This window comes from Phocoena phocoena, chromosome 6 (genome assembly GCF_963924675.1).
Source record: "Phocoena phocoena chromosome 6, mPhoPho1.1, whole genome shotgun sequence".
Taxonomy (NCBI): Eukaryota; Metazoa; Chordata; class Mammalia; order Artiodactyla; family Phocoenidae; genus Phocoena; species Phocoena phocoena.
Genome location: NC_089224.1, coordinates 20,682,955 through 20,704,022, shown reverse-complemented (window position 1 = coordinate 20,704,022; position 21,068 = coordinate 20,682,955). Strand labels below are relative to the sequence as shown.

Below are 21,068 nucleotides of genomic sequence, written 5' to 3'. Positions count from 1 at the left end.
TGAAACTTCTGTAAATATACAGATTTCATTTCTTACAAGTAGTTCAAAAACTAACTGGTTAATTATTCCGTAAAGCAGAATCCTTTCTATAAATTTTATTTTGACTATGGGAATGTGAAGTAGGCTGAACAAGCTTAACATATAAATAAAATGTGGATATTAAAAAGGTAACATCTCCTAATTTGTTCTCACCACAAAAAAGAAATAATAATTGTGTGACATGATGGAGGTGTTAGCTAATGCTACAGTGGTAATCATATTACAATATGTAAATACATCAAATCAACACATTCACCTTAAACTTACACAAGTTATATGCCAATTATATATCAATTTAAAATAAATAAATATAGAAAATAAAAATGAATAAATAAAAATAAAATTTAAAAATACCATCTCTAGAAGTCTCTCTTCCATAGGTATTCTGATATGTGAAATTCCTCAGATAGAGAGCTTTATTCAAATTTGTTGAAGTACACTGAGTTTTCTTCATACATGAAGAAATTTATTAAATTTATTCTAAGAGCAAAGCTGAAATGGCTGAGATAGAGCACATATAGATGCTGCCACCTGAGGCAAAAGCACTACTGATAGAGCAGGGATGAACGGGGCTTGGGAACAGGGCATATTTCACTATTTGCACCTGTCTGAGCATTTTGAGGGGAGGTGGAAGCTTGAAAGGACAGGACAAATTCAAAGGTGCTCCACACAATGTGCTTTACAGCACACCTGGTAAAAAAATGAATAGACAGCTATGTCAGTGTTTACAGTCAGGAAATGAGTTTAATGAAAAAATAAAATCTAGTTATTTTATCTGACAAAAAAGAAAAATTAATAAAGTAATATAATGGCAAATTAATCCAACTGGCTCCCAAGGTCACCTCAAGCCACTACAAGTACAATGGAATTACTGTTACACAGCTCCCAATCCTCCTTCCTTTCTACAAAGCTAGCTATAGAAATTATCATATTTCTAGACTCCTTCAATCTGCTACCTCCCCATTCTCAAGTCTCTCCCATCAAAATTTTTCCCTAGGCCTCACTATGGCCTTGGCTCACCTCCATCTAAGACAAGTGTCTAGAGGGAACAGAGTAAACGCGTTTCATCACTCCCACTCATCTCCACCTCACAACTCTAGTCCCACTCATCTCACCGAGACCGTTCTTGCTCCACTTACCAGTGACACTATGATATTGTCCCATAACCAAAGGGCACCAGTCCCTATTAAACTCGTTGCCTCTGAAGATCAGAGACATAAATCCTGAACACTACTCCTCCTTGAATTCCTCTCTTCATTTGCCTTCTGGATTCCTCCCCCTCATTTTTCCTGCCTTTCTTTCTGCCTCTGGTTATATCTCAGCCTTCTTCCTCTCTAAATAGAAGCTCTGTCCAGTAGGTCTCTTTCCTATCCTTAACTTTTCCCATCTGTAATACCAATGATATACAAATCACCACTTCAAACCCAAACTTCTCTCTAAACTGTATCTCTACAGTTACCTGTCTGTTGGACATCTCTACTTAAATACTTTATCATGTTCAAATCAACTTCCTGTCAATCCTTCTTCTAGATTCTATCTCACATTCAGCAAGCATCTCCATTCACCAAGTTACTCAAGACAGACACCCAGAAGTCATCCCAGATGTCCTCTTTTCCAATGATCTTACATCTAACTGTTTTCTAAGTCCTGTCTAACAGGTCACAATTTGGCAAATCTCCCTCCCTTTCATACAGCCAAACTTCTGGGCCTCCTCATTTCGCACCAGCAGGAGATCTCTAATTGACCTCCTTCACCTGCAACATGCCCCTTCCAATGCATCTTCCATATTTCTTGCAGGATAATCTTTCTAAAGTGCAAACAGGGTCATGCTCTTCCCCTACTTAAAACAGTACAATGATTTATTCCACATTCAGGGTAAAATCTGTGAAAATTTTAGCATGGCACAGGAGGCACCTGATGAACTAAGTCTGCCCACCTGCCCAACCCCTTCTCCAACCTCGCACACCTACTCTGTGTTCCAGCCCCAAATTACTTAAAGCACCTTCAGAAGTCATTCGCATCCAAACCTGTGTACAAGCTGCCCTCTGCCTGGAACGCCTAGCTAGTCCCTAATTATCTTTCAAGGCAATGCTCAAAAGCCCCTTGCTTTACGCTTCCATGGCACTCTGTACACACTTTTCCAGGAGAGCATTCACATTCACCTTCTGAATGGACAGTTCCATTCAGAAGTAAAGATTAACATCACATCAATGCTGGTCAATAACATCCTTCCTACCACTCTGGAACAAACCGCAAGATTTTTCATTGCCTCTTCTAACTCCATTAATTCTGGCATTCTCTCTACTCTTCTTCTTGTTATTAACTTCTTTCATTTAATACTTTAATGGAACAACATGAATATATGCAGCCCTATGGAGCTACAGAAAAGAAAAACTGCAGAGTTCCTAAGATGGAGAGAGCAACAGGAAGAGTGGGGTATTCTCTCCTTGCTGTGTGAAAATGCTGGTCAACAGTGAGTGTCTTCAGCACTCACTAAATATCTGCTGGAAGCTGACGTGTCAGAAAACAAATTAACAAAAATGAGTTTAAAGGCTTCCAAAATCAAACCCAAGCCTGAAATGTGTGTACCACCAAGTTCCAATTTCTGAAAATTTCAACTCATGGTAAATAGGAGTTATTTCATATTCCTTAGACTTTTTTCCCCTAAAAATAGCAACAAATCGATGTGATATATATGGAAAAGAATTTATCTTCACATCAAACTGTGCATTGAAAATGTAGACTAAATAGAAGGGTAAAAGGAATAAAATGACTGTAAATTACAAAAGAAATACTCTTATCACATCGTAATTTCTAAAGCATAATGGAAAGAACACAGGAAAAATTCCTGGTCATCTGTAATGTTCTTAATACTGCAACACAACGATTGCCTCAAAAAGACATAAAGCTTTGCTCTACATTTTATTAGTTAATATTCTCAAATAAATATTACACTTAAAAATCACACTTAGCCAATAGAAAGTTAAAAAGCACCATTTTTTCAGAAGTATAAAATGTCACTAAAAGAAAAAAAGTAAAAACACAAATGAAATTGATTAATGTATATATACGCTTTCCCTTCATTGTGAGAAGTCTATAACAAATATTACTTTGACAAAATAAAATGATGGGGGAAGGGGCATGTTCAACAGACAGGTTTCAGGTTCTACATGACTGGAAGTATGAGGATGGAGTTTATATAATGCAGTGGTAGGAAAGGAGAAGAAATAAACAAATGCAAACATGCTGACCTGGGAGATGAGGGCACGGGTGGGAAGGGACTAAAATGAATCATCTCGTGCTAAAGTTTTTCTTAATTCTGAAGTTAGAAAACAATACTTTTCTGCTATATGCTTTACTTTCTGGAAATAAAGAAAATTATTTTTAAATGTGACAGTTAAGAACTTAAGATATTTTCTCAAGGAGATAAAAGTTTTTAACATTGCAACTTATATAAAAATATATAATAAAAATGACAAGAAATGTGGGGTCCTTATATTACAAAGAACACAGAAAATAGGGTGTTAATACTCTCAAATCATTAAATAGGTAAACTACTTGGTACTTTTGAATATTAACATAAATTAGCATTCTGTAAAGCTGACTATAAAATTTTTCCTACTAAAAGAATTATTTAAATAGAACTGAATTAGCATTCAATGAGTAATTAAATTTCAATCATTTTATAATATTATAAGTCCTGAAGTTCTATATCATCCTAATTTTTCCCTGAAAGATGTTTTTCTTGTAAACATTCTTCAGGAAAATATAAGTGACCTCAAAGTACATGCTAGTTTCACAGTTACCTAATATGCTTGTTTTTATACATAGTATTTCTTCTACTTGGGAGCACTTAATAATCTTAGAGAAAACTCAATAAAACAAACACCTGAAAGGCAGATTATCAGTTTCAAAGAACCAAGAAATATCAAATTGGCAGTTGTATCAGAGTGAGACTGAATGAAACGGGAACCGCCACGAGCAGTGGCTATTCTCAACAGCAATAGGAAGAAATGATGACTCAATGTGTTATGCAACCAACAGGATTAGATACTATTTTGAGTTTAGCACCAGGAAATGAGCCAGGTATGACAAAGAAGATAATCACCCTTTGAATTCTCCTAAAAATATAATTAAAGCAAACAATTAAAGTGTTGCTATTTTAAGAGAAAATAAATGAGCTACAAGGCAGGCCCTGTCTACTCCAGAGTCTGCAGGACACCCTCTGCGAGCATAACGAGTCAGAGGCCACGAACGTGGGGGAAAGGCAAGTGAGGGGCTCCTTTCAGCTCTGAAATAAATACAGTACATAATGTAGGTTTTCAGATGTTTCTAGAAAAACATAAACAGTGCGATTATTAAGGGACTGCTAGTGTCAGTTGTGAGTTTTAAATTTGGTTTTGCTTGAAGAATAGTGTTCTTATAGAAAACACAGAATTAAATATTTCAAAACAAATGCCCATCTAGTAATACCAAAAGTCTGACTTTATTGAAATCATTCAAGGAGAATAGAAATAAAATCAAGGTTAACTGAAAGTTATAATAAATTCCAAATTATCCCTAATTTCAGCTAAAACTTTATCTTCAGGTTAAGCTGCCATCATCAAGTTTCAAAGGAACCACAAAAAAACAAAATAAAACCACTCCTGCCCAAAGCCTGCATGCTGGCTGCATGTTGGCTCTCCGGAGGTCCAGTCAGGGCCACTGAGAAAGGAACAGGCCTGACTAGACACCAACAAACACACTCTCCTCACCTCACCGGGGGCTGGAGGCCCACAAATGGGAGCCACCCTTCCCAGGACTCAAAAAAGTGACCATTGTGCAATCTGAGAAAAACTGCTTGAATTTTCTAAGCTACCACTTACGCACATGCCTTCCTGTCTTTCTACGTAGCTACCCATGGATCTAGCAAAATAGTAGAAAGTGCTTACTATGTCTGGCCACTCTCCTAAGCACCTCAGAAATATTATTTAAACCTCCTACCAGCCTTATGACATAAGAACTATTACTGGGTTGAGGAGTTGCTGTTAGTTGCCCAGGATAGCCACAACTGGAGCACAGGTGGTCTGGCTCCAGGTTCTCCCCTGTACCCATTATTGTCTATCACCAGTTCTTACAGCCCAGACCCAGAGTCCCTGAGGAAGGACTCAGCATTGTTAGCCATCCTTTCCAAAGGATGTGCAGCCATGTACCTGAGGAAAGGGAAATGCTGAGACTCCTAAGAAACTCCGACAAGCACACTGGTTCTATGCTCTTCTGACTCCTGGAAACCTAGAGCAACACCACAGTTCAGTGGATCCAGCTGGGGAAACCTCAGGAGCCAGATGCAAGGCACCAGTCAGTTGACTGTAACAGAGTTCTGACTCGAGTTTTCCCTGGGAACCCCCAACCCAGACTGTCCCTAGTATATGACTATATAGGTTATTAAAGTAAGAAGAGCCAACACCTGAGCATCCCCTTCTTACCAAAATTCCAAATCAAATAAAGCCTCCCTAGGGGAAATGCAGAGAGGGGATGCTGCTGAGGTTAAATCCCCACATGCTCCCACTCAACAGCCTTGTCTGGGAGATTATAATAAGTGTAACTGAGTAATGACTTCCACTGTCAACTGCTACTTCAGATGGAATAGAGCCCCTGGCACTTCAAATGCTGCTTGACAGGGCAAATGTAGTTATTTTGTTGCTAATAAAAGTATAACACTAGAAATAGTTTACTTTTTGACCTGTAGGAAAAAAACAGCTTTACTGCCTTGCTTCATTAACTCTCAGGGTCTATATCTTTGCCCTTCAAAGTGGGGTTGTGGACCAGCAGCATTAGCATCGCAAGGAAGCTTGTTAAAAATGTAGAATTCCAGGTCTCACCCAGACCTACTAAAACAAGGACTTGCATTTAAAAGAAGATTCCCAGGCAAAGCTCTGGATACCTCCTCTAATCCCCAGAGAACCTGACAATCTCATCAATCCACAAAACTGACAGAAAGAAGCAGTAAGGGCCTTAATTCTTTGGGGAACAGTAGTAAAGGTAAAGATGGTCAAGATTTACATACAAATATTTGTAGCAGCTTTATGTGTAACTGCCCCAAACTGGACACAACCCAAATGTCAGCGTGTGGTACATCCATACAAGGGAACAATACTCAGCAATAAAAATGAACCAACTACTGATCCATGATAAACATGGATGAATCTCAAAAAAAAGTATGCTGACTAAAAGACAACATACAAAACTAATGCGTACTGTGTTCCATTTATAAAAAATTCTCAAAAGTGAAAACTAGTCTCTAGTGTTACGAAGCAGTTCAGTAGTTTTCTGGGGACAGGTGCAGGGCAGGGAGGTGAAGAAAAGGATTACCAAGGGCCATAAGGAAACTTCTGGGGGTGATGGATATGTTTACCATCTTGATTATGGTTATGTTTTCACAGGTCGCAGTTACCACACTGTACACTTCAAAGTTGCAATTTATTGTATGTCAATTATACTTCAATAAACCTGTTTTTAAAAAGTATATGACTTGATTAATATAAAAATGATAAACAAAAGAAAGTACACTAGTTCCCTGATCTTTTATAAACAATAGAGATATAAGTTAAAATTGATAAATCAAGTAATACAGGTATGATTCAATTTAGAATTATAAAGAAAACAGTAAGAAAATATGATGGGATAAGAGAAAGGTTGGAGGAAAGAATTTAAAACTGGAAATATGCCAATTCCATCACTGCTCATAGTAAGAAGTCAACAGAACTTTCTAAAGGAACAGAGGACCAAGTACACTACATAAAGTTCTAATAATAAAGATAACCAGGTGACACAAAAATACAACCCTTTCCCATTACTAGAATAAACCTATACACAGAACCATGAAAACACACAGCATATTTAAGATTATTTTTTTAAATGTAAAATCACCAAAATCAGAAGGCATGGAAATCGTAATGACAGACCTAACACCAAACATATCAATACAGTTAAGAAGCTATAACCATCAAGTAAGAAAACGACTCCAACTGGATCACAAAACGAAACCCAGCTAACAAGCAGAACAACAGAGAAACATCTAAAACAAAACAGAAAATAATATTTTAAAAATATGAAAGATGTCAAATACACAGTCAAATACAAAGAAAACATCTCATAACCTTAATAAATAAGGGCAACACTAGGGTAAAAATTAAATAAACAAACAAAAAAGGTACTTATTAAGGCTTAATAAAGCAAAAATCCACAATAAGGATCTAGCAGTGATAAAATACCTATACAACAAATAACACAGCATGCACAAAGCAAAAACACAATAAATTCAAAACAGTACAAATGTCACAGCCATTCTCTGACCAATATGCAATAAGTAAACTAGAAAACTAGAAAATAACAACAAAACTACTAGCTAATTATAGACAAACACATATGGCCTGGAGGCACATTTTCTTCCCCATTTTAGTAACCTAGCAGACAGTTGGCTCAACGTGTGAGGATCAGTTTAGCAGGAGTGCAGGCTCCAGCCACCTGCCTCCAGAGGTACTTTCTAACAAAGCCACTCACTTTCCCAACTGGAAAGTGTCCAGTGTACATGGTCATACAGATGTTCTCCTCTTCCCTGACATACTAAATATATACAGCATTAGAGAGGTGGGTTCTACTCTCCTATAACTTTTGCCCCCAAATTTCTTCTACCCTAACAAATTATTTTTTATCTAAATGGTTAATTCAAAAATGAATAAATGGGCATATTCTTGGCTCAACTATTCCCTCCTTCTTCCTTCTTTTGGAAATGCACCTAGCCTCCAAGAACACAGATTCTCCTCGATGCCTGCATGAAAAGTGCCCTGTGAGTTATGCGATGCTGCATCTGGGCCAACTGCTGTGGGAGGTGGCCAGAGCTTCAGTGTAGCTCTGACTGGGGTAAGCTGGTCTAACGCTGGAGATCCAAATGAGCAAATCTCATCAAAAGATCTAAAGCCACAACCTTCAACTGAACAGTAATAAAGATCATATCAGTAATAAAGATAACATTTTGCCTTTTTTTCTTTTTATTTTATTTTTCAATTTATTCCAAACCTCAGAGAGAAGGATGATTTCTATTTATTAAGGCTCCCTCAGATACCCTAGTAATGTGTATAATGATATTTTCTGCATTGTTGTTTATAATAGTAAAAAACTAAAAACTACTTATAAGCCCATCAATAAAGGAATAATTATATACATTATGGTATATCCATAGCAAACAATACTAGGAAGTCATTTTTTAAATTGCAGTGATAAAAATCCACATTGGAGAAAACTAGATTCTAAACTATTCCCAGAAATAATTTTTCAAATACAGTGTCTATCACACAGCCAAAGAATAACCAAGGAAACAAGATACAGTAAGAACCAGTAGAAAAAAAAACAATTAAGAAAAATATCCATGTAAAATTGAGATCCAAAGTCATCAAACACTGATTGTCAAAGACATAAAGCCAAGCAGGAAACTGAAAACTATAAAAAGTGACAAAACAGATTTTTTAAAGAACGAAAACAAAATGAAATAAAATAACTCAATGTTTATAACAAATCAGGTGCAGCTTAAAAGAAAACTAGTGAGCTGGTAGATGGGTGACAAGAAACTATTCACAGAGAGGTAAGGAAAAACAAATATGGAAAATACAGAGATAAAGGATATAGTAAGAAGGTCTAATATATGTCTAATTGGAAGAAGATAAGTGAAATAAAGATCCACCTGAATGAGTTTCAAATAAAGCAGTGGTTTATATCTACTAATCCCAAACTCCCAATTTATCCCTCCCCCACCCCCTTTCCCCTTTGGTAACCATAAGTTTGTTTTCTATGTCCGTAAGAATAAGAATACACACACACACACACACACACACACACACACACACACGTGTATATATTAATATATAACTGAATCACCTTGCTGTACACCAAAAACTAACACATTGTAAATCAACTATACTTCAATTAAAAAAATAAACTAAAATAAAGCAGCAAATTAAACCTGAATAAAAAAGAAAGGAATTAATAAAAACCAGAATAGGGATTAATAAAACAAACAATAGAGAACAAAGCCCAATACAGATTTTTTTTAATGTATAATGAAACTGAAAAGCGTCTGGAGAGACTGATCAAAGAAAAAGAGAAGACATGAATTACCAATATCAGGAATGAAAAGGGGACATCATTGTTGGTTCTTCTGATAGTTAACAGATAAAAGATTATGGATGACTTTAAACCAATGCATTTGAAAACCTAAATGAAATGGATAAATTCCTAGAAAACTAAAAATTTCCAAAAATAAAATTAAAAAACCTGTTTATGTGGTTCTTTTCATATATACATATATGTTTGTACATAATCAATGTACGTTATCAATGTATATAAATATACATTACCAATGTATATAAATATATATTCAAGTAAAAGCCAGGAAAAGACCCCAAAATATACATATTAAATTAGCATATTAGCAGTAATTACTTATGTGGAGAGAAAGGGAATGAGGGAAAGCTGCTGAAAAGGGTTTTAAATTTTTACATTAAACACATACTTAGATATTGCCTGTGGAATTAAAAGCTAACAACCATGAAAAAGACATAAAAAAATTTTTTAATGATTTTTTGGGGGGAGCTTGTCAAATTCTAGAATATTCTAGGTAATATTTTAGAGTAAGTGACAGAGCTTGGTTGAGAAGCCCATTACTCCTGCTATAGTTAGGAAAACATTGTAATTTTCACAAAATTACAGTCATAATGTAATTAACACCCAATGAAAGTCAGCAAAGGCAATAAAATTCCAAAAAGAGAAGAAAAACCATCAGTTGCCAACTGTGATGTGTAACTACTCTATTCTAGATTACAAATCAATAAATAGGGATGTTAACAACTCATAAGGGAAAACAACTGATTCCTAGATACCTGTGTCAGTTTTCCATCATTCTTGGCAAGAGGATAAAGGAAACTAAAATTGAGATCTGTAAGTTACTACTTGGAAAACTAATAAAGGTAGCTAACTAGAGTGTTTCATTAATCAATCTTTCACATGCTATAATTCAGTACTTCCAATTTCTAATTTGTAATAACATCAAATGGGGGGGAAGAGTAAAATATAAACTGGATTGCATCCAATCTAACTAAATTAATTCCTGATTTTTAAACAGCTCAACCCGCTGACCAACAAACAATTCTGCAAACTTTGAAAATGTTCTTTACTAATCAATTCTTAACACACTACATCTAAAATAAAAATCAAATAATCATTTAGGCAATAGCAAAGAAAATATAACAAGTGCATAATCTCTCAAATTGTATTATAACAGTCACTGTGGTAACAATTAAGTATTTTCAGAATCAGCTTTATTTCAGATAAAGTAAAACAAAAAAGAAATCTGAAAAAGCTTTGAATTCTGTAATTGTGAAAACTTAAACTGCAGGAAAAAGAAAAATAAAAGAAACCCTCTGGATTTTTCATGAATAAGTATCAGATGCCTCTAAATCAAATGGAAAGCTTAAAACGGATATACCTAGAATTTATGAAAGCTCTTTTGTATTCATTACTCAAGAATCTCTAAATCCTGGGAATTCCCTGGTGGTGCAGTAGCTAAGACTCTGCACTCCCAATGCATGGGGCCAGGGTTCGATTCCTGGCCAGGGAGCTGCATCCCACATGCAGACTGCAACTAAGAGTTCACATGCCGCAGCTGAGGAGCCCGCCTGCTGCAACTAAGACCTGACACAACTAAATAAATAAATATATTTTTTAAAAGATCCATTTGCTTTAAAAAAAGAATCTCTAAATCCTAAAATGGGATACTAGAAAGAGTTTTAGGTGGATTTATAGCTTTACAAGCACACTTCTTAGCTTAATGTTTTATGTAATTAAAAAGAATATAATGACTAAATGTATGAAGTGACAAATACAATACTTTAAACTTGGCAAAAAATTATTCATACTTTATTCATATTCAAAAACTCTGAATTTACACCAGAGATTATTATTAAACCATGATAAATTAGCATCAGAGACTAATATTAAGCCACGATAAATCAGACGTTATGTTTCACAGAAAGGTATATATATATATATATATATATATATATATATATATATATATATATATATATATATATGGTTTTTTGTGTGTTTTTTTGAGGAAAACTTTTCCAAATACCCTCATTTGTAGTTTACTTACAAGAAATCAAATTATGGGAAGTATTGTCCATAACCAGGATAAGTTTCAGATAACTAGTTTTTTCTAAACGGATTTACAACCAAAAAGCCCAGCAAGTCAAATTAGGATGCCTCCCAAAATTGCTTTGGGAGATTTGCTAAGGCGATGGAGTTTTTTCATTGTTTGCCAGCAAATAAGCAGCTGCCCATAGTAGCCTCAACACTTGTTTCCAAAAGGGTACATGGTGAAAGTCACCAGTAATGACCATGTTGCAAAATCCAAGTCAATTCTTTAGCATTCACCTTACCTGACCTATCAGCAGCTTTTGATCAATCAGTCTTCATGAAAGACTTTCTTCGGTTGGGTTTTCAGAATACTGTTTTCTTCCTACCTCCCTACCCTGGCTGATCCTTCTCAGTCTCCTTTATGGTTCTTCTTTTTCATCCCAGACTTGACACATTATAATGTCTCAGGTTTGGCAGACTTCTTTCCTCTCTACAGTAACTTTCTAGGTGCCTCACCCATTATCAAGTCTTCACATAGCACCAACATTCTGATGACTCCAAAATTCACAACTCAAGCCTGGACTACTTTCCTAAACTCCAAACTCCTATCTTGTTGCCTCCTTGACATCTGCACTTGGATGTCTACTAAGCATCAACTAACTTCACATTTCAAACTTGAACTCCTTAGCTACACCTCCAACTCTAAACCAGCAAAGCGGCAGCTATCCTAATTTACGAATCACAATAACTAATCAAACTGCTCCATCCATGTTCCTTCTATCATCCTCAGTCACATCCTGGAAACAACATGAACTGGGATGGAAGAGACAGAATCAAACTCAGGCCAGTACAGGCATAATTCTTTGAATTTTAGGTACAGGCAGACAGAAAGGTATTCCAGGAGAGAATCCAATCTGAAGATGAGAGGAAAGCAGTACAGCTTGGGTCACCTGTCTACACCATTGGGATCCCAGTCAATTTACTCTTTCAAATGGGGATCTTCCGTGCCAGTTACTATGCTAGATACTAGGTACAGGTGGAGGAAAAAACTCACTATGTTCTCACAACAGAGAGGAGATAGGAAAAGTACCATACAGTAGAGAGAGGACTAGAATCCACATCTTCTACCTCCACATCAAGAGATTTACAAATGGTATGCCTTAATAAACATATATCAAAACAATTCATAGAAACTCACTAGATTTTAGGAATGTACAAAATTTAACTTTTCTACAACAAAATAAGCATCTATGGCAATGTCTCTGAGAAAATGTTATGCTGATCTGATATTCTTACATAAGAAAAACTTTATATTATGAAATAGAATGTAACTTCTAGCTTAAGATAAAGATGACAGAAAGAAAGATAGATCATGTAGTTACCAAAACATTAAAGAATACTCTCTTGTACAAAGCTAGCTAGGCTGGGACAGGCAAAGAGTTTGATTCCAATAACAAACCCCTGCAGAAAGGTAGCAAAGATAAAAGTCTGACAGAAGAATGTTTCCACTATATTGTGGTGGGTTTTTCTTTATTTTTTAATTATGAGTGACTTGTTTTGTATTGCTTTGAGGCTTTCAATTCTAAAATTCAAGTGAAGTGTGTCTCAATTCTAAAATTCAAAATCATGCCAACAAAAGTAAAATAAATAAGAAGCACTACTTGAGATGAGGTTTATCCCATAAAATTTACGTAAGATTTTTCATACAAAATTTTTCTCTTCTGTTGTACAAAAATATTTTCTATGTATTTGACCCAGAGAGACAGTTTTTTCTGATAGAAAGATGCATAAGAACAGGAGATTTTTCAATCACATGAAGAAAAGCTAATCAGAGAATTTGAAAATTTTCAAAATTAAATTATTTCCTTTTATAAAACATTACAGTATAACAAAATCTTAAGAAAAAAAGATGTTTGTTAGATAGATGAATTTTGTGATCCAGCCTTTTAACATAATTACCTGTATCTCAATGCAAATTCAGCTCTGTATTTACATAGCTAAATAAAAGCTTTTGCAATTTTACTTCATCAGAAAAAAAAGGAAAAGGAAGCCAGAAATGCCTAACATTTTAAAGAATTACTGTGGAAGATTATTTACAAAAATATCATCCACATCACACTAGACTCTACAACTTAAAATTCTGGTGAAGACCTATTTTAAATATTTCTTTTTTATTAGATAGCAACTCCTTGAGGCCTCAACTTGAGAGAACTGGGCCTGCCCCCTCAGAGTTTCTACTTCACAAAGAATTCTAAAAGTGTTTTCCACCTCTTCATGAAATACCATCTAATTACAGAAAGACAAGTCAAAAGGAGATAAACACCTCTGCTCTAGAACAGCATATTCTATACTGCTAATTTGCACAATGGAGGTCCCAGTAGTGAGGTACCCACATCATGCACGTGGAGGAGGGATGGTAAGTTCAGGAACAACAGCCGTTATTAGATTGGGATCATCTCATGTTTGTGCAACCATGCTGACTTGTTCATGCCTAATATTTCAAAATAGTCAGTTAACTGCTTTCAACCTACACATCCCATACCTGAAGGGGGGCAGTGAGGACTTCTAACAATGAGAATTTCTTTAGAATAAAACATCTCAAAAAAGAGTCATAAGAGGTTTTTTGTTTTTTTTTTTTTCCTTTGAAAAGAGCAAAAGACCTAAATTTTGTTCTAGGATTTTGGAGTTACTTTTTAAGAAGACGCTTTCCAAGAAGCTAGGAAAGGTAAAGTAAGGAATTTAGTGACTCAAAACACAGAACTTCTTTCTGACCTCTATTTTAATAAAATAACTTTCAAATGAGTCTAGTACCTCTAAGTTCCTTATAGACTCTCTTTTATTAAAAACAAGCACAGCATAATAGTCACTATGGCCAAGAATAAAGTCCATTCACCCTTCAGACCACAGAGAAAGATACTCTAAATGTGGAAAATGACAATATAATGAAACAAAAGGGGAAAGTGGTATCAAACAGGTAGGATATATTCTGATTTGTACTATTACTGATACTGCTACAATGACCAATTTCAAGATATGTATGGTTGTTGAAAACCAGCTCACAAAATTCCTGAAAATTTAACAATCCTCAAGTCCATATGAACAGGCGCCAGCACATGTACGTATAGAACAGCCCCAAGAGTACAATGCAGGATCCTCCTCCACCAGCATCCATTAACATCCACCAGACAAACCATTTCCTCCCATGGGAAAAATAGCCCCAGGAAGCCCTTCTCTAGGAGAACTATAGCATAAGGACCAAAAAGAAAGCTGGAGGCCTATGTGCAAATCTGGTCCATAAACCAATTTTGTTTGACATTCAAAAGGTTTCTTCTCAAGAAAAACCTTAAAACTAGGAGATATTTTCTAAAAATCTAGAATTCTGGCTTCTCTTGAAAATAAGAAAAAAAGAACATAAGAAAAAATACAGAAAAGTATTCAAGAAATAAAGTAAGAAAGGTTTGCAGAACTCAAGATATATGAAGCTACTAAAAACATTGATCTAATTTGACAAATATAAAGAATATATGTAGCATGTATATATAATGAAGCATAATAATAACAAACTCCCTTAAAATCACCAAAGTAAGAAACAGGTCAGAACTAATACCCTATCTGCCCAGGTGTTCTTCACCTATTCTTCCACCTGCCTTCTCAAACCCAAAGTTAATCACCAAAGTCTGTGTTTATCATTCTCATATTTTTCCTCTGTGTGTGCGTGTATATGTATGTGATTTCATTGCATTTACACATCTCTAAACTACATACTATTTTGTATTGCTTTTAGTTTTACAAAAAATTATATGTTGTTTTAATTCAACATTTTTCAAAGATTTATCTTTGCTGCTACATGTGTAAGTTATTTATTTGCAAGGCTGCCCATGTCCAACTGTACAAATATACCAAAACATCTATCCATTCTCCTGTCATTGATATTTGTTTGTTTTTAGCTTTTTACTATGAACAATATTGCTACTATAAACAGTATTTTTCTTATATCCTGGTATAAGTAGTTTCCCTGGACACGTGCAAAATGCCTATAGCATAGTGCTGGTTTCAAACTCTAAGTAGCAAACCACTCATTAGAAGACCAAAATCAGGAAGTTTTAAAAATAGAATAGGATAGTATCAAACTGCAATGCACAAAGAAAGATAATTATTTCATGAATCTTTGATACCCACCCACCCCTATGTGTTTACTGGACCAAATTGTAAGTATATTTGTTACTGTCTAGTAAAAACAGTCTTAAAGTCACCCTTCTAGGTAAATACCCCATAAAAATGTGAACTATTGACTCTTTTGGGATGTGGATGCCCAACTTTCTAAGATAGCACCAACAAACTTTTCCTAACCAGTTACACCAATTTATACTCCCATTGAAAATGTATAAAAACTTCCTGGTGATCCACTACCCCACTAACTTTGGTAATGTCAGGCATAAGAATTTTTGGTTAATCTGGTAAATACAAAATAGCATCCCACTGTGGTATTAATCTGCATTTCTGTGATTGCATATGAGGTTGATCATCTTTCCGTATGTTTACTTCCGATTTCCCTTTCCTCTTGTGTGAAACATTTTTCTGTCTTATTGATTTCCTGGCTGCATGTATGTATGCACGTGTTGATCCATGTCTGCATGTATATATATATATATACACGAATCCTTTGGCAGCTATGTGTTTCAAGTCTTTTCTCCCAGTTTGTGGCTTTTCTTTCTCCTTTCTTCACAGTGTCTTTTAATGAACGGATGTCCTTAATTTCATAGAACTTATCAACCTTTCCTTTTGTTTTGTATTTTGTGTTTAAGAAATTTTTCACTCCATCAAGATCATATAAGTTTGTTTTACCTCATAAATGTAGTCAAATCTTTGCCGTCCCCAGTGATCTCAATGCCTTCTCTCTCCTTATCAGTTCCCCTACTTCTATGGGTCTGTTTTGGATTCTATATTCCACTCCATTGGTCAATATGTCTATCCCAAAGCCAGTAATATACCATCTTAACTTCCATATCTTTAAAATAAGTCTTGAGTACTAATAAGGCAAGGACCCTCATTTTCTTCTTCTTTAGAAACGTTCGGCTATTTTGGGGCCTCTTTTTTTGTTTTTTTGCGGTACCACTGTTGTGGTCTCTCCCGCTGCGGAGTACAGGCTCCGGACGCGCAGGCTCAGCAGCCACGGCTCATGGGCCCAGCCGCTCCACGGCACGTGGGATCCTCCCGGACCGGGGCACGAACCCGTGTCCCCTGCATCGGCAGGCGGACTCTCAACCACTGCGCCACCAGGGAAGCCCTGGGGCCTCTTTATGCTCATCAAGTTCCTCACAAAATTAATGTACTTTTAAGTTAAATCTGTACATTGAGTCATTTGTGAGAATCATCTTTTAGATACTGAATCTTCCTATTCAAGAAGATAATGTCTCTATTTAATTTTTTAATGTCTTACAATAATGTTTCATAATTTTTCCATACAGCCTGCATGTTTCTAGATACATTTTTCTTCCTACTGTCAATAATATCTTTTTCTGACTGATATCTTTTGTCTGTTGCTATTGGGAAAAAGGCAATTGATTATTTTTTAATATGGATCTTATATTCAGCCATCTTGCAATACTCGTTATTTCTAATAATTTGTGGATCCTTTTAGATTTTCAATAGAGACAATCACTTGAGAAAGATAGTGTTACATTTCTTCCTTTTCAGTCATTATTTTATTTCTATTTCCTGCCTTTCCGCAAATGCCAGGATTTTCAGAACAATGTTGAACAGAGGTGGTGATTGCAGGCCTCCTGTCTTTTTCCTGATTTTAGGAGACCATTTTTACATTTTACTAAGAAATACCAGGCTAAGAAAGCTCCCTGCTATTCCTAGTTTACCTTTAGTTTTATCTATGATAGATTTGACATCTCTCATTCTTTTTATCAATCTACTGAGAAAAACATATGACTTTAATGTGGTATCTTTGTCTGCTTTTGGTATCAAGGTGATGCTGGCTTCGTAGAATGAGTTCAGAAACATTCCTTCCTTTGCAAATATTTTGGAATAGTTCACAAAGAGTAGGTGCTAGCGCTTTTCTAAATGTTTGGTAGAATTCATCTGTGAAGTTGTCTAGTCCTAGACTATAGTTTGTTGGGAGTCTTTTTATTATGGATTCAATATCATTACTGGTAACTAGTCTGTTGATATTTTCTATTTCTTCCTAGTTCAATGTTGGGAGATTGTACATCTATAGGAATTTTTCCATTTCTTCTAGGTTGTCCATTTTATTGGTGAAAAATTGTTCACAGTAATCTCTTATGATCCTTTGCATCTCTGTGGTGTCAGTTATAAATTCACCTTTTTCATTTCTGACTTTATTGATTTGGCCCCTCTCTTTTTTTCTTGATGAGTCTGGCTAAAGATTTATCAATTTTATCTATATCTTTTGACTTACATGTAAAGTGATTGTTGATGGGTAAGTAATTGCTGCCATTTTAAAAATTGTGTTTGGGTTGTTTTTGTAGTTGTTTTTTGTTCTTTTTTTTGCTCTCTTCCCTTGTGATTTGATGATTATCTTTAGTGTTATGCTTGGATTCCTTTCTTGTTTTGTGTGTATCTATTATAAATTTTTGGTTTGTGGTTACCATGAGGTTTATGTATACCATTATATATGTATTAAGTAATTTATTTTAAGCTGCTCCCCTCTTAAGTTCAAATGCATTTTAACAACCCTGCATTTCCATCCACCCCAATATTTACTGTTTTGACATATTTTACATCTTTTTGTTTTATGTATCCCTTTACTACTTTTTGTGGATATAGGTAATTTTACTACTTTCATCTGTTAACTTTCCTACTAGTTTTGTATTTGGTTGATTTACTACCTTTACTATATAGTTGCCTTTACCAATGATATTTTTTTCTTTCATAATTTTCATATTTCTAGTTGTGACATTTTTTTTTTTTAATTTATTTTGAGGTGTGTTTATTACCCTTTGGACAAGTAAGCAGAACGTCCAACTGACCAAGATTCAAGGAGGGATGGTCAGAGCTGGCTTTAGAGGAAGACTGCGAGTCATATATGGAAATTTAACAAGGATCTAAGGAGGCTCCCTGGAGTGACAATGTTCATGGATCAATGAATATATGGGCCTGCTGGTTGGGTCTATTTTAGAAAAGTAAATTTGTTTTCTTGTAGGTAAATTCCAAAACCAGCTAATGTGGTCTCCAGGATCGAGGGGATATTATTAGAATCCCAGACAATGCTAAATTAGCAACCCCTTTCCCTTACTAATCTATCTAAAAACAAAAAAAAAAGTACTGCCCAAAACCCTCTCCTCATGTTTTCATTTCTCCCAGTGTCTTTTCAGGATGAGCCCTGACAGATAGTTGAACAAACGCCCTTTGGACGGTGGCTGCAGAGAGCTGAGCAAAGGGTCTTGGAATTCTGAAATACAGATCAGATGACGTTCTTATAACTTAATTATCTTGAATTCTCTAACATTCTTTTACCTGTTGACATTATCATATTAAAATTTTATCATGCCTGAAATGTTTATTCTTGCAGTGAAAATCACTCCAGGTTACAATTTTTCCCCTTCTCAAAAATACTGCTATTTCTCTAGACGGTTGTTTTTATTCCATCATCCATCATGATAAAAACTAGACAGCTAGTGGGAAGCAGCCACATAGCACAGGGAGATCAGCTCGGTGCTTTGTGTCCACCTAGAGGGGTGGGATAGGGAGGGTGGGAGGGAGACGCAAGAGGGAGGAGATATGGGGATATATGTATACGTATAGCTGATTCACTTTGTTATACAGCAGAAACTAACACATCCTTGTAATCAATTATACTCCAATAAAGATGTTTTAAAAAAAAATGGCCTTTTCTTTTTCACTTACAGAAATCCCTTTAACGTTTCTTGTGAAGTTGGTTTGGTAGTGCTAAAAGCTTTTCTTGTCTGTAAAAGCTTTGACCTCTACATCAAATCTGAATGAAAGCCTTGTGGGTAGGTTTCTCCCTTGCATCACTTTAAGTATATCATGCCACTACTTTCTGCTCTGCAGGGTTTCTGCTGAAGTCAGCTGATAATCTTACGGAAGTTCCCTTTTAGGTAACTTGTTACTCTTCCTTGCTGCTTTTAATATTCTCTAGTCTCTCTTTAGTTTTGGTTTTTACCGTTTTAATAATACAATGAATTGTATCTTGGTGTGGTCCTTTTTGGGTTGATGCTGTTTGGGGCTCTCTGTGCTTCCTGGGCCTGGGGATGTCTGTTTCCCATCCCAGGTTAGGGAGGTTTTCAGCTATTATGTCTTCAAATACGTTCTCTTCCCCTTTCTCTCTTCTCCTTCTGGGACCCCTATAATGCAAATGTTAGTATGCTTGATGCTGTCCTACAAGTCTCTTAAACTGTCCTTATTTCTTTTTATTCTTTTCTTCTTTTTCTTCAGCTTCACTGATTTCCACTACTCCATCTTCTAGCTAATTTGTTCCTCTGTATCATCTAATCTACTGTTGATTCCTTCTCGTGTATTTTTTCTTTCAGTTATTACATTCTTAACCTCTGTTTAGTCATTTTATATTTTATACTCTTTGTTAAAAACTTCTACCTTTTCACTCCGTCCATCCAATCTTCTCCTGATTTCTTTGCTATGTATCAATATTTGGTAGTTCGGTTACATTTCCTGACCTTGGAGAACTGCCCTTTAGTAGGAGATGGCCTATCTGTTCCAGCAGCACACTCCTTCCTATCTGGTCACCAGAGCTGTATGCTCCAGGGGTGCCCGTTATGGAGACTGCACAGGCCCTTCTGTTATAGCAAGCTGACCACTTTGAATGGTCTGGCAGGCGTGGCTGACCCCCAGTTCAGTTGGTTGCCAGGTCCTGCCTTATGTAGAGGCTGTCGGCTGCTGCTGGGTAGGGCTGGGTCACAAGGCAGCTGGCTGTGGATCCCCAAGGGGTCCCGAGGCTAGTGTTGGCTCACTGGTGGGCAGAGCCAGATTTCAGGGTGGTTGGTTACAGGACTTGGGTCCCTGGATCTAATGTTGATCTGCTGGTGGGTGGCGCCAGTTCTTGACACACCTGGCTACAGGGCCCAGGGTGTCCCAAAGGTGGTGTCGTCCTGTTGGTGAGTGCGGCTGGATCCTAGAGAGGCCTGCTGAGGGGTCCAAGGTGTCTTGGAGCTGGTGCTGGCTTGCTAGTGGGCAGGACCAGTACCAGGGCCTAGGGTGGGATGGGGGGTGGGGTGCACCAGGGCAGGTCCTGCAAACGAGTTGGTGAAGTTGGTCTGGGGCTAGTGCTGGCCCACTGGTGGGCAAAACCAGGTCCCAGAGTCTCTGGCTGCAGGGTCCTGGAGGTCCTGGAGTTGGTGTATCAACCTGCTGGTGGGCAGGGATGGGGCCCAAGGTGACCTGGGGCTGGTGCCTATCCACTGGCTGGTGATGTTGGTCTAGGGTTAGTGCTGGCCAACTGGTGTGTACAGCCAAGTCCTAGGGTCTCTAGCTGCAGGGCCCTCAGGTGGAGGGACTAGTGCCAGTTTACTACTGTGCAGGGCTTGGTCCTGGGCCCTCTGGTGGACAGGGCCAAGTCCCAGGATGGCTGTGGGCTCAGGGAGTCTTAAGGCAGCTGGCGGGCTGGTGGGCGGGGCTGTGTCCAGCCCAGCTAGTTGCTTTGCCTGAGGCATCCCAGTACTGGTTGTGAAAGGCTGGTGGGTGGGGCCAGGTCCTGGAGCTAATAAGCTAAAAGGAGAATTCCAAAATGGTGCTTGCCAGCATCAGTGTCCTAATGGTAGAATGAGTTCCCAGAAATGTCTGCCACCAGTGTCTATGTCTTCAGAGTGAGCTGCAGTTGCCTCCTGCCTCTCCAGGAGGATCTCCAAGATCAG

At 36.9% G+C, this 21,068-nt stretch overlaps 1 protein-coding gene across 2 annotated transcripts in view; it reads right to left on the bottom strand.

Annotated features, from left to right (window-relative positions):
- AUH (AU RNA binding methylglutaconyl-CoA hydratase) overlaps positions 1-21,068 on the bottom strand; it is a 160,775-nt gene that overhangs the window by 77,492 nt on the left and 62,215 nt on the right. The gene's annotated exons all lie outside the window — the stretch shown is intronic.